General features: G+C 36.9%; 1 protein-coding gene across 9 annotated transcripts in view; it reads right to left on the bottom strand.

Annotated features, from left to right (window-relative positions):
* Positions 1-1,117: 1,117 nt before the first annotated feature.
* Positions 1,118-12,729, bottom strand: part of LOC111837164 (probable G-protein coupled receptor 141) — a 38,569-nt gene continuing 26,957 nt past the window's right edge. For 7 of the 9 annotated variants that reach the window (XR_011982796.1, XR_011982795.1, XR_011982791.1 and 4 more), the window contains exons 6-7: positions 2,176-2,245; positions 1,118-1,549 (exon numbers count right to left, since the gene is read on the bottom strand). The gene's annotated coding sequence lies outside the window, so the exon portion shown is untranslated. Of the gene's footprint in view, positions 2,246-12,729 lie in introns of all 9 variants that reach the window. The other 2 variants (XR_011982797.1, XR_011982790.1) reach the window with 1 other exon arrangement.

Here is a 12,729-nt window from a genome sequence, read left to right on the forward strand (position 1 = left end):
TTTAATTGTGCATTTTATAATTAATTTCCTAAGTAATTTCATTATGTGTAAATTCAATTAAAGATTCCAGCAATCTTGGTGTTTTTGTATTTGACGGGAACGAGTAATATCGCAAGCTTTTTTATATCCACTGCTCATTTAATCTCATTAACACAACAAGCGTACCATTAGAGAAAGCGCCTCTCATTCTGGGTAAACAGGCTCTTTAACCTTTTCCATGTGAGAAAACCCTTTTTTAAAGAAGGAATTAACTATGGCATCCATAAGTTACTACTTTGCTAATACTACTTTTCACAAAAACACAAATGCATGTGTTAAATGCAGCTAACATATTAACAAATACTACAAAGCATTTTCAATTTCGATTAATTTGGTTTTTAGATAAGGTTTTAGTTCTTATTACTTTAATATTGCCACTAGTTGCTGTCTATTAAGTAGTCCTGGATTCCTCTTAAATGATCATCCAGTATGGGACCTATCCTTTACCTAAATTAAAATCTAATGTAACCTGGGTAGGTGGCAGCTTTCCAAATAAATTAGTTTGTCAAATCCATTTACATCAGAAACAGATACAGTGCTATGAACAATGAGGGAATATATTAAACCAACCAAACCGCATCATATCAAGTTTACTTTTGAGAAAGTTTAGCATACACTGCAGTATTCCGGCGATAACATGATTTATTATTCATGTAGTAGTGAAGTGTTCAGTCAAGGCTTCCTTGGCAGACAGACAGGACCTGCCTGCCACAGGGTTACTGACGGGCAGTTTCCCCAAAATCGCAACCGAGTTTCTTTAGGCCTTCTTGAAATAGTTCAAAAGAGTCTCTTAAAACGATTAAACAAAATGACGTGCTGTGAAATTAACAAAAAAAAGGGGAGAATTGCATTTATGGCATGAGATGAAATGAAAATGAAAACAAATGTAACCACATCTTCGGCACGTTTCTCAAGGAGTGTAAGTCCAAGTCTGAGCCAATTCCCAGCAGAGAAATAGCTGTTTGCATGGTGATGTATTTTCACAAATGGTTTGAAGTTAATGAATAACATCATTAGTTCTATATATTATGGAGTAAAGCACAAGGGTAAAGAAACAAGGTAAATTACAACCCTGGGATCAGTGACTCAGCTACAGAACATCTTGGCTTGTAGTAGCACTGGATGGAAGCTGACATTAATAAAATGTAGCCATTGTTATGAGGTGTTTCTGGAACATGGAAATGGAAATAACAGGCCTTCCTGTGCCTTGCTCAATTTATTTGTATTCAAGTTGATAGATTAGTTACATAACATTTCACATTTTTACAGTTGCTACAGTTTTTTTACATGCTACAATATTATGGACATACTATTCATATTAGATACAAAATTGTTCAAATTAACTTGCTTTATTGCATATAAATATTACATAATTTTACCAGAGCTGCCCTGCATGCTGATCCACAATCAGATTGATGTACTTTGAGAGGATTTCTCAAAAACAGTCATTTATATGTTTATGGGGTTCAAAATTCAACATGCTAACACTGGCTTGTTTATTGCTGAAATCCTGTAAAAACACAGATGGTTGAATCTGGTCCATAAAAAAGGAATTCTTCTGCGTAAGTGTCAATACAGAGGCATACATGTTTAGTTCAACACATAGTAGAACATCGACCTTATGCAACATTAATTACGCCAAGAACTTGTGAATGTAACATGCATACTTTTAAATGTATACATATATATATATTGTATATGTATTCAGTAAATCCCTTAGTAAACATGTATAAAATCAGAAATTACCTATACTAAACAATTTCAGTCAGCAAATCAGTATCATTAATCAGTAAGTAGCCATTAAGTCCAACGAGGGACTTCTGTATGTCATGAATTTATTGTTCATCATAAGGACAGTGAAAACTTTTTTTTTTTTTTTTATCAGCCAAGTTCTGTGATACATCATAAATCACATAAATTATACAACACAGTTTGTTTTGACACATGGGGAAGAAAAGTGCTGTCCACTTTTTAAAAAGCAGTCAACATAAATAAAAAATGCCCTCCAGAGCAATCATAAATATGGAAAAGCGAGGTGTGAAATTATTATTTACTCTCTATAAACTGTGGTAGCAAACAGAAACTACCGTACAGGGAAGATGTCTACCTGTCTTGGTGCTATATCAGGGGTCTTACCTGTCACAGAATCAGAAGAAAGCTTCCACTGAAGTCCTTCTATGCCTTACACCACCACAGAATCTGCAGTCTAAATGAGAAAGTGCGATTCTGTATAAATAGTCAATTTTATATGTCACAGGCTACACAAACTACCTATCCAACAACTAAAATAGAACCCCATAAAAAGTTCTTGTATTCAACCCTTTGGCAATACTGTAATGTGATTTTATTAACTTAATATTGGAATATGTCCCAAATTCTTTAGATGTTGTTCAGAGTCTCCACCACTTTTAAAAGATTCATGAACAGTTATTTGGCAAAACATACTGTCTGATTATGTTCCCTACAAGCAAGAAGTGTCACAATGTCATTAAAATATTTTTAAATCATCCCTGAAACTGAAAACTATATATCATTCAATAAACCTAAGCACTCAGAACAAAACCTTGATCTGCTGTACTTATTTCTTTTGAAAACAGCAAAAATGTCTTTAAATTATTTCATCCATTGAATGGAATGTATTGACGTTAACTTTTGTTTATAGCTCGAATGCTTAAGTTACATTCAGCTCCAATAGTTAAATTCTTTATAGCACTTTACCGAACTAACGGCGATGTCAATATACAGTGTGTGAAAATGTAGGCCAGTAACTATTAGAGTAATCCTCACCACAACCCCAATCTAGGAGATCTGAATAGTGTGTGATTAATTCTTTGGCATTAATCATGTAATTCTTTCATATAAAATAAAGCTTCAGCTTAATTTGCTAAGATATTTGACCTTGTCAAAGAGGTAAGACATTACAGCTTGGATTTAAAATGCATCTAAAGATTAAAAATGATGGTTCATTCTTAGCAAGGATTATAAACTAAAGAAATTGCTTTTTTGTTTTGAAACAAAACTGATTTGAGAGAAAATAAGGAGCAGGTGGTGAATTATATATTTTTTGATCAAAAATAAGGTTAGATTGAAGGCGTGTCATGTTGTGGTATCATACAGCCACGCACACGGCCCTTTGAACATAAAAATTAAAATAATACCTTGTATGAGCAACAAGATTTGTTCCAAATTTATGCCTCAGAGCTCCAGGCTATGTGGTGACTCAGAAATGTGATAAGCGTTTGATCCTCGCACATTTTAGTGCAAAATAAATAAAAATTCTCCATAACTATCAAGCACGTTTCACTTTTTGAGTGCCTGCGTTTTACCCATGTTACTGAGGTGTGTGTGTGGCATGTCTATGAATGAAAATTAGTCTGTAGAATTCATAAACTTGTTTGCTATTTTCTCTCCTCTCTCTCCCTGCCCCCCCCTCTCCCCACAAACACACACACACACACACACACACACACACACACACACAGGTTTATAATTATATCTTTCTGGGGACTCTACATTCATTTCTATGGGGAAAACTCTAATCCCAACATGACGACCTTAACCCCATACAAGACTTGGTCCCCACAACGTCAAAATAAGAGGTTTTTATAACATTTGGTCCCCCACAATGTAATATAAACATAATCCACACACACAAACTCGTCCAGGGGCGTTGCTCGAGATTTTGGGTTCCATGCAAGCATATCATATTGGACCCCCCAGTCCAAACCAATTCAGTTATTTTCCAAATTTTTTAGAGCTCCTGTCACTCAGGTGGCCTGGGAATTGTCCTAATGCCCCCCCCCCCCCCTTTATGGCACCCCTGACCCTGTCTATTTGTTCATACCACTTTGCTCTTCCTATTTCCAGAATAAACATACCACTATGAGAACAAACTGTATCTTAAAAAGATTTTTTCTTCTTAAACTCCAATAATTCATCTCTACCGAATGCTGCTCAGTATCACAAATGTTCATGTTCATTAACATTAGAGTGTCATGCAGCATATAAACTGACATATTCTTCCAGAATAAAGTAATGGATCAGCTTTGTAATGGTTTTGTGTTCCAGACATGTACCTCACAGCACAATATCATCAGCATTACAGAATCAGTTGTCAATTGCAGTTTATCAGCTAACTTTTGTCTCAGAAAACGTCTCCTTTTCAGGCTCAAATCACAATTTTTCTGTACTTAGGGACATTATGATTTTGTAATGGTGCTATTTGGGCTCTCAAATACTCCATTCAAATTTTCTCTGTACACTTTTAATTGCACAGTTGTAACTTTGTAATGCTATTATGACCTTAATCAGTAAATAAATATAACGGGGAGATCAACCTCCCGATGTTTTCACAAATATTATTCTCTTCGGGCTAAACTCAGCATGTCCATATACTACTACAACTAGAGCAGGGGTGTCAAGCTCCAGTCCTGGGGGGCCGGAGCCCTGTGCAGCTTATTTCTTGCCCTGTTCCACCACAAATGATTCAGCTCAAGAGCCGTGGGGTAATTAGCACAAGGAGTTGATCAGGTGTGTTAAATGAAGGTAAACCAAAACCTGTGCAGGGCTCTGGCCTACAGGACTGGAGTTTGATACCTCTGAACTATAGGATAAACTGGATACTCAAATAATGGTCCCAGCGATAATTGCATAGTAAGATCAAACAGACAAATAAATAAGTATGCATCCAAAAAATCACCAGAAAATGAAACGTGTCTGACTTACTTTCAACATTGTTGATATTGATGTCTATACCTAGATGGCATAAAACGATCATCACCAAGCTATGAGCTACTATGAGCCGTAACTCCCTGTCTTGGTAAGGGACGGGCACCCGTGTCATTTACCCCAAAAGAGGGGCTGTCTTGGGAGGACAGATACCTGTGTACATCCACACAAACTATTCGGGTATCTGGGCAAAGAAGGGGATGACAGTGTTGAGGAGGAAGCCTGATCAAAGGAGACTGCTGTTAGCCAGCTAAACATCAACCTGCGCCTCACCTTCTCCTCTCCACCTTTCCAGTGATGCCTGGTTGACTGAGATTATGTCCCAGTAAGAAATGAGGCAGAATCATTTTGTTTTGTTTTACAGGAAATGCCCCATGATTATAAACTGTTAGATGGATGGATGGATAGATGGATGAATACTCAATAGCAGTATAACAAATGCCAGTAAAAGTTCAGGTAAGTTGTCAGTGGCCAGTCCCTCAAGATTTAGTTTTTTACAACAGTATTTTACAACGGTAAAACTTGTTACATACAGAATATGCAAAGCAGCCCTGCTAAATAGTTCATACCTTTAAGAGAGAAAGCTGTCATTTTATTAAATTTTTACACCCTTCTTCTTTTGAGGGGAGGTGTAGAAGCGGTGGTTATAATCCTTTTTTTCTTTTGTAATAGAGATTTCTTTTGCCGGTGTGGGCAAACAACAAATATTGACCTTGGTCCTCAAGCCAAAAGACCCTAAAGGGTTATGCAGAGTAATGCAGACACCTCAAAAGCAGGCCTGGCTTTTGATGTTACGGGTAATTTTCAAGGGTACAAAGGATACCCATAGGCTCAAATTCTTTCAAGTGCTTTGATTTACTTACTTCACAGTGTTTATAATTACAAACAAGCCGTCATCATGATTAAAACATTGCGCAGAAACAGCAGCTGGGGCTCTCTGAAGACAGCCAGGGAAAGACGCGCTGCGTCATGCCGGCAGGTGCAGGGAAATTACGCACTAACGTTACCCGTGCCTAAGCGTCCTTATGCATAATGAAGCAGAATCATTCATTTGCATCATCAACTTAAGCAGTAACAGATTTGAAATTGTGTTGTTGAACACTTGTAAGCGTACTGGGAAAACATGGAAAACAAAACACACTGCAGTAATGAAAGTGAAAGGAAAAATGATCCCAATGTGAATGTGTATACATGTAATAATAATAATAATAATAAAAACCTGCCAGGTTGATCAGATATTTTATCCCAAAGCCATGTTTTATACAGAAGTGGCCTGGTGTGTCACGTGGTCAAAGGTTGTCATGTGATTAATGAATGACGTCACTTTACCAGGGTGGGTTGGTGCCACGCTTCATCTAGAAACAAGGAGCAAGGAACTGGCACATTTACTCTGAACATAGAACCATAGCATGAGGAGCCTTTGCTGTTTGTTTTAGACATTACTTAAGCCATTAACAGTCAGGCTGTCTGGTGCTTTATGACATTGGGACGGCTAAATCACAACATACATGTAGCACGTTAGTAAGGCGTGTAAATGTTGTGGTACAGGTATGTAACTGGGTTTCACCGACATTATACTACATTCATAATTCAAGCTTCTGCAACTGGCCAAGCAATGTGGGATTTCTCTGGTTTTGCTGACTACGGCTTGTTTTTTTTTTGGTAAACTATTTTGAAAGAGGTTCATAGACATTTCTTAAAACAACATTTTCAAAATTTGAAATTTCTACTTTACATTAACATTATTTCATAAATGTTACATTCCTAAATGCATCATCTTAAGTATTTAAGTAGAAGAATGACTTTAAAGTTGGGTTATACTGTACAATGCAAGTGCTATTTCTGCATTTTAACAAACAGACAAGAATAACTGCCCATGTTAATTGCCCATCCATCCATCCCATTTTCTGAAACTTATCCTTTTCAGAGTTGGGGGGGTTGGAACCTATGGGAGCAAGGCAGGGAACAACCCAGGAAGGGGCACTGACCCATTGCAGAGCACACACACACATTGCAGGGCACACACACACACACCATTCACTTGCACACCTACAGGCAAGTTGGTAACTCCAAAAAGCCCTAGCATGTTTTTGGCCTGGGGGGGGGGAGAACTGGAGTACCTGGAGGAAACTCCATTACGACAGGAGAGGACAGGAGAACATGCAGACTCCACACATGTGGAGCCCAGGCAGAAACTCGAACCCAGGTCCCAGAGGTGTGAGGCATCAGTGCTAGCCACTGCACCACCATGCCGCCCCCTGTTAATTGTCCATGTCATCATTTTACAAAATTCATTTGCATTCAGAGCTTTATTTTACAAGCAGCCTATAAGCCATAATCTAAGAAACACAAAAACATAAAACACAAGTAGTATATGTACATTATGAGTATGTAATAGATACCAACCTTTTAAAACATTTCCTTATGATTAATTATTTTAGGAACACTTAAGGCCAATGTTGTTAGTAATTTATAAACACATTCAGAATGCATTATAATGTATTCATAAAGCATTATAAACATGCCTATAAATATATAGAAAAAGGCATAACACATTATAGACATAATTATTAGGCATTATGAATATAGATACCTGTATAATGCAGTACAAAGCAACCTTAATGCTTAAACTGACAATTATAATGCACTATAAAGGTATCTATAGTTCATTATAGATGAGAGCTTCATAAAGCACCCATAATGCAAAATACACATGGCTATGCCTTTTGATAAATATTTATAGCAATATTTATAATGCTTTATGGATGTATTATTTGTCATGAATGTGCTTAGAAATTACTAAAGACATGTTATTTTAATTGTTATTTGTTCACAAGACTATAAACTCAAATAAAGATTGTGTGGTGTCATCATACATATTCTGTACAAAATACGCTACAGTGTGACATTCTATTGTGCTCCAGTCAACAACAAACATTAATAGACCATGAGAAACAATGATCTCTAATGCATCTGGCTACAAATTTCTGCCATTTATCTTAGTAAGATCAGTGTCACAATCCAACTGCCAGTCCAAATGGTAACAGCCTGTTCAGACAGGGCTTTAATTGCAGTCTTTAATTTGGGGCCGTCACAACGATGAGGCTTCAGAAGGGATCAGATGGAAAATTGCCCCTGTCCCATTGCGAAGCCTGTCACTTTATGTATGTCCCTCACACACAAAACAACAGGACACAATGGGCACTAGAGACTGTTGGATTAATGGGAGAGTGGAGTATCTGTGAGGCTTATATGTAAGATCAGCTAAATAACGTAACTGTTCTCTAAAAAGCTTAATCAAACTCTAATTAGCACAGGCATAATTGCCGTGCCTTGTGGCATCGTGCAGTTGACATCAGACTGATGTTAATTATTGTAATTGTGACAGTATAAATACTTCAAAGTTATGCAAATGATGAATCGATAATCCACCAAGACAGTTTATTGAATGTGTTTGATTTACCCATCATCTGAGTCTTTTTTGTCTGTGCAATTTAGTTCCATATGTTACTTTGTACAGCTGCTGAAGCTTTCAGTCACATCATGCTGGAAATCTCAATAACACTAGAGAGCTTCAAAGGTATACATACTAACATTGCAGTTAATAGAATAATATAATTAGTATGAATACAAAGAAACATAAACGGTACCATTGTACAGTGCATTGGCTGGGAGCCAAGTGCATAAAATTAAAAAAAAAAAATCATGTTGAGCAAAATTATACTGTAACAAGTTGCTTGACAGCTAATCAATCATTAACAATCAACCAATGCCAATACACATACAGTTTACACATTGAAAACTTAGTACACATTATAACAAAAAATACATTATTTTTTAAATGTTTGTTTATGCAGATCCTTTTTATGTTTGCTTCCTTGTTTGTTCTGTTGCTGCTGTTTTCCAAAATCTTGTCAATTTCCGTCTCATAATGTGTATATATATATTTTTTAATTCCCTTGCCTTAAGATTTAACTGAACTAATCAGCCAATTGAATAGCAAGAGAGCAGCGCACATCTGCGGCAAGCATTTTATGCAAGACAAAGCAATTGATTTTCAAGCATCACTTTAATACATCAGCAGGCCCCGGCACAGCTTCTCCCCACAGGGCCCCCAGCGTTGAGTAGGGCCACGGTATGTCTTTAGCAATAATGCAAAATCAATGAGCAGAAACTGAGCCATCATCTCACCAAATCCATCCGGCTCCTTCACTGATTATTCATTAAACCGACACAGCTGAATCTAAATAAAATCACTTTCCTCTTCTACAGACCATAAAAAAATCTTTAAAAATCAAGAATAAAAAATATTTTATAACTAATTGAGAACCTTAGATACACGTCATCATTTTACTGTTCATTCTTTCCCGCTCGCCGTGACTGTTCCGTAATCTAAACTTTTAACGGCCTTTTACGTGGAAAACCATTCTTGTCATAATGGAATTGTTTCTATTATTTACATGAATTCCTGACATCCTGACCACAGTGCTCCCAAACTTCCTGGGACAGGCCCCAAGCTCACTGTACAGGACAGGCAGTTACGGAAAAGGGATGGATGGACCAACAACTTAAAAAAGACTTGTAACACTTTCTATGAATGCCATGTCTATAAAAATCTATGGGCACATTCATAATGCATTATAATGCATTCATAAAGCATTATAAACATGTGTTATAAATATTTATCAAAAGGCATAACTTATTATAGCCGTGTTTATTATACATTATGAATGCTTTATGTTTATCTATAATGCACTGAAGATAACTTTATAATGCAGTACAAAGTATCCTTAATTATTATACTGATCATTATAACGTATTATGAAGGTACCTATAGTGCATTATAAATGACAGCTTTGTTGGAGCTTATGAAGTATTATAATCAACAGTATAATGCCTTATGACTGTCAATATAAGATGCTGTAATGCTTTATTAACTCTCACATCGACCATTATAATGCATCAAGAGGGTATCAATTATGCATTATAAAATGAGAACTTTATTGTAACTTATGAAGTATTATAATCAACACGATAATGCCTTATGACTGTCAATAGAAGGTGCTATAATGCTTTATTAATTCTTATATTGAGCATTATGTAGTATGAAGGTATCAGTAATGTGTTATATATGCATTACATATTGCATTCATAAAGAATTATAAACACTGCTATATTATTTGCCATGAATGTGTTTATAAATGACTAAAAACATGGCCTTAAGTAAAGTGTTACCGATGACAGCTCTAAGTGTTGACAAAATATTTGAAAGCTTTACTATTTAGTGCCATTAGGCTTTCAGAGTTTTTAGAATAAATGACAAGGATCCCACACTAGTGCTTTAAATGAAACATTTACTGCTAAATCACTGTTACTTCCTATGATAGCTTCTGTTTGATATTCTGTAGGACCAACAATAACAACAATAATAATATGTGACAAGAAACAACAAAAACAATGTTTTGCTTATGCAGGAAAGAACTAGAACAGGGATGTATGAAAATTATTAGAACTTCACTCTACATTGTTTATAATAGTTAATTGCTTGATTATTTGTTAATTCCATTTCATTGAACTCAATATATTCCCTTCTCATACACTGATTTTAGCAATACCAATGTTCATAAATATTTTAACATTTATTGTTTTTTAATAATGTACTATATATACATACATATATATATTTGTATCCAGTTTTTTTCATGCAAAGTTTGTATGTGATTTCAAACAAACTTGATACCTTTCCTGTTTCTTTATATTAATTTCGTATTGCATTCATTATGTTTTGCATATACTGTTTAAACAACTGCTCAAATTTGTTCTGTGTTAATTTAATACAAACACACTCAGTGGCCGCTTTATTAGGGACGTCTAGCTTATACTGGGTAAGGCCCACTATTGCCTCCAGAACTGCTTCAAGGGTAGATGAATTGTGTGTTCAGAGACACCATTCTGCACACCACTGTTGTACTGAGCTATTATTTTTGCACTTGTGGCCTTCCTGTTAGCTTTGACGAGTCGGGCCATTCTCCTCTAACCTCTCTCATTAACAAGGTGTTTTCGCCCACAGAAATGCCATTGACTGGATGTTTTTTGTTCATTATACCATTGCCTGTAAACTCTAGACACTAGTGCGTGAAAATCCCAGGAGGGTGGCTATTTCTGAAATGCCGGAACCACCACTTATAGCGTCCACAATCACACCGTGTTTAAAATGGCTTAGATCCAGCATCTTACCCATTTTAATGTTTAGTGGAACAGAAACTGAACCTTTTGACCCAATCTGCGTGCATAAATTCAGTTTCAGCTAAATTATTTGCAGTTTGGAGGAGAGGAATGGTTGCTTTAACAAGCAGGTGCACTGTGGACTGAGTGTGTGTGCTATTTAAGACTTACAAATCCATTTAATTGTAAATTCCAGAGTCTGGAATTTTGTCGAAATTTAAATAAGTGGAAGAAAGAGGTGTCAAGAGCAGGGATAGTTGTCCAGCTATGCTTTTGGTTAATTTAGCACTACACTGAACCTTCAGGGAGGATTGATGGTCAAAGGAGAAGGGGACAAATCCCCCAAGGTAGCAACTACAACTTCCAACACTTTATTACTGGTCAATTTGGAGTCTTCTTTCACTTGGGTGACACGGCATCGGGGATGTCACAGATCGGCCAATCAATAGCTGAAGCTTAGCCGCTGAAGTGTCTGCCACCAGAAGCGGTAAGGGTCACGGCTGAACTCATCGCTGACCTGTTTATCGGATCGTAATCACCTCACGGGTTAGTGGATGTGGCTCAAACTGACGCAGGGACGTTCACGCAAGGCGCCCACGTAATCCCGTATGAATGACCTAAGTCCCAGAGGTGCAAAAGTAAAGTCTGCTATGTTTCGCATGTGCCGAAAGGGGAAACATCGCCACAAAGCTCGGTATATGTGCTGATACAACCACTATGCGCTGCAGCCACAGCTGGAGTAATCAGTACTTATGTTTGTTTAGTTGTTTTTAGTGTTTAGACAAAACTAGGGTTTCAGTTTACAAATACTCTGTCAGACACAGTAATAATCACCCATAGCAATATCTTAGATCCATGACTACAATCGCTCTAGAAAGCCTTAGATATCTCCAGGACATTTAAATGATTTTTTTTTCTTTGCACAAGTTTTATTTATATTAGTGTGTTACTGAGATGAATCGTTAAGTATATTTTAACTGCTGCCTTTCCCATTTCTGTTTCATTCCCAGTACAGCTTTTGCTAGACCCCTTACACCACCTAAGCCAACCAATTTTTACAGTCAACCGCTGATAATGAATTGGACTGAGAATAACAGTCAGTCAGTTACCTAAATCTGTGAGAATAAAAGCATGCCTTGTGCGTTATTCAATCACACAATTAGCAGAAGGTACGTGGCAAAAAAAGAAATTGAGACACAAGCCTTTCCCCCCATTATGGGTAAAGGCCGTTGACAATGGTCACCTCACATCTCGCTGATCGAAAATAGAAGCACAAAACAGCTACTACAAGCTAGGCTGCGACTGCCAGTGGCTCAATGCACTTGACTCGTGATATAACACGCAGCTCAGCATGTAAGCAATCCCAATAGCAGTTAGCCTACAAACATATTGATCCTATAGATTTCCTCCGAAAGTTACGATACTGATATGTCATTGCGAAATTTGCCTGAACAAACAGGCAGGAAGAAGCCAAATTGTGAAACCCCAGTGGAGTTTTCTGATGCCTCAGCTGAGCTTCAAAGGTGTTTAACAATGTTTTATGAGGAAGCCTGACATTATTAATTGCTTAGTGCTCCAGATCTCCACTTAGAGGTGTACATACAGTCCTGAAACTAGACCATTTTGCATCTTTTTTCCTCTTAATGCAATCAAATAGCAGTTAATAGCAGCAAATGTATCATTCATAGCCCAGTACACTTTGGAAATACAACTTGCAACATGAAACAATTTGACCCA

The sequence above is a fragment of the Paramormyrops kingsleyae genome, chromosome 15 (assembly GCF_048594095.1).
Source record: "Paramormyrops kingsleyae isolate MSU_618 chromosome 15, PKINGS_0.4, whole genome shotgun sequence".
In the NCBI taxonomy this organism is placed as follows: Eukaryota; Metazoa; Chordata; class Actinopteri; order Osteoglossiformes; family Mormyridae; genus Paramormyrops; species Paramormyrops kingsleyae.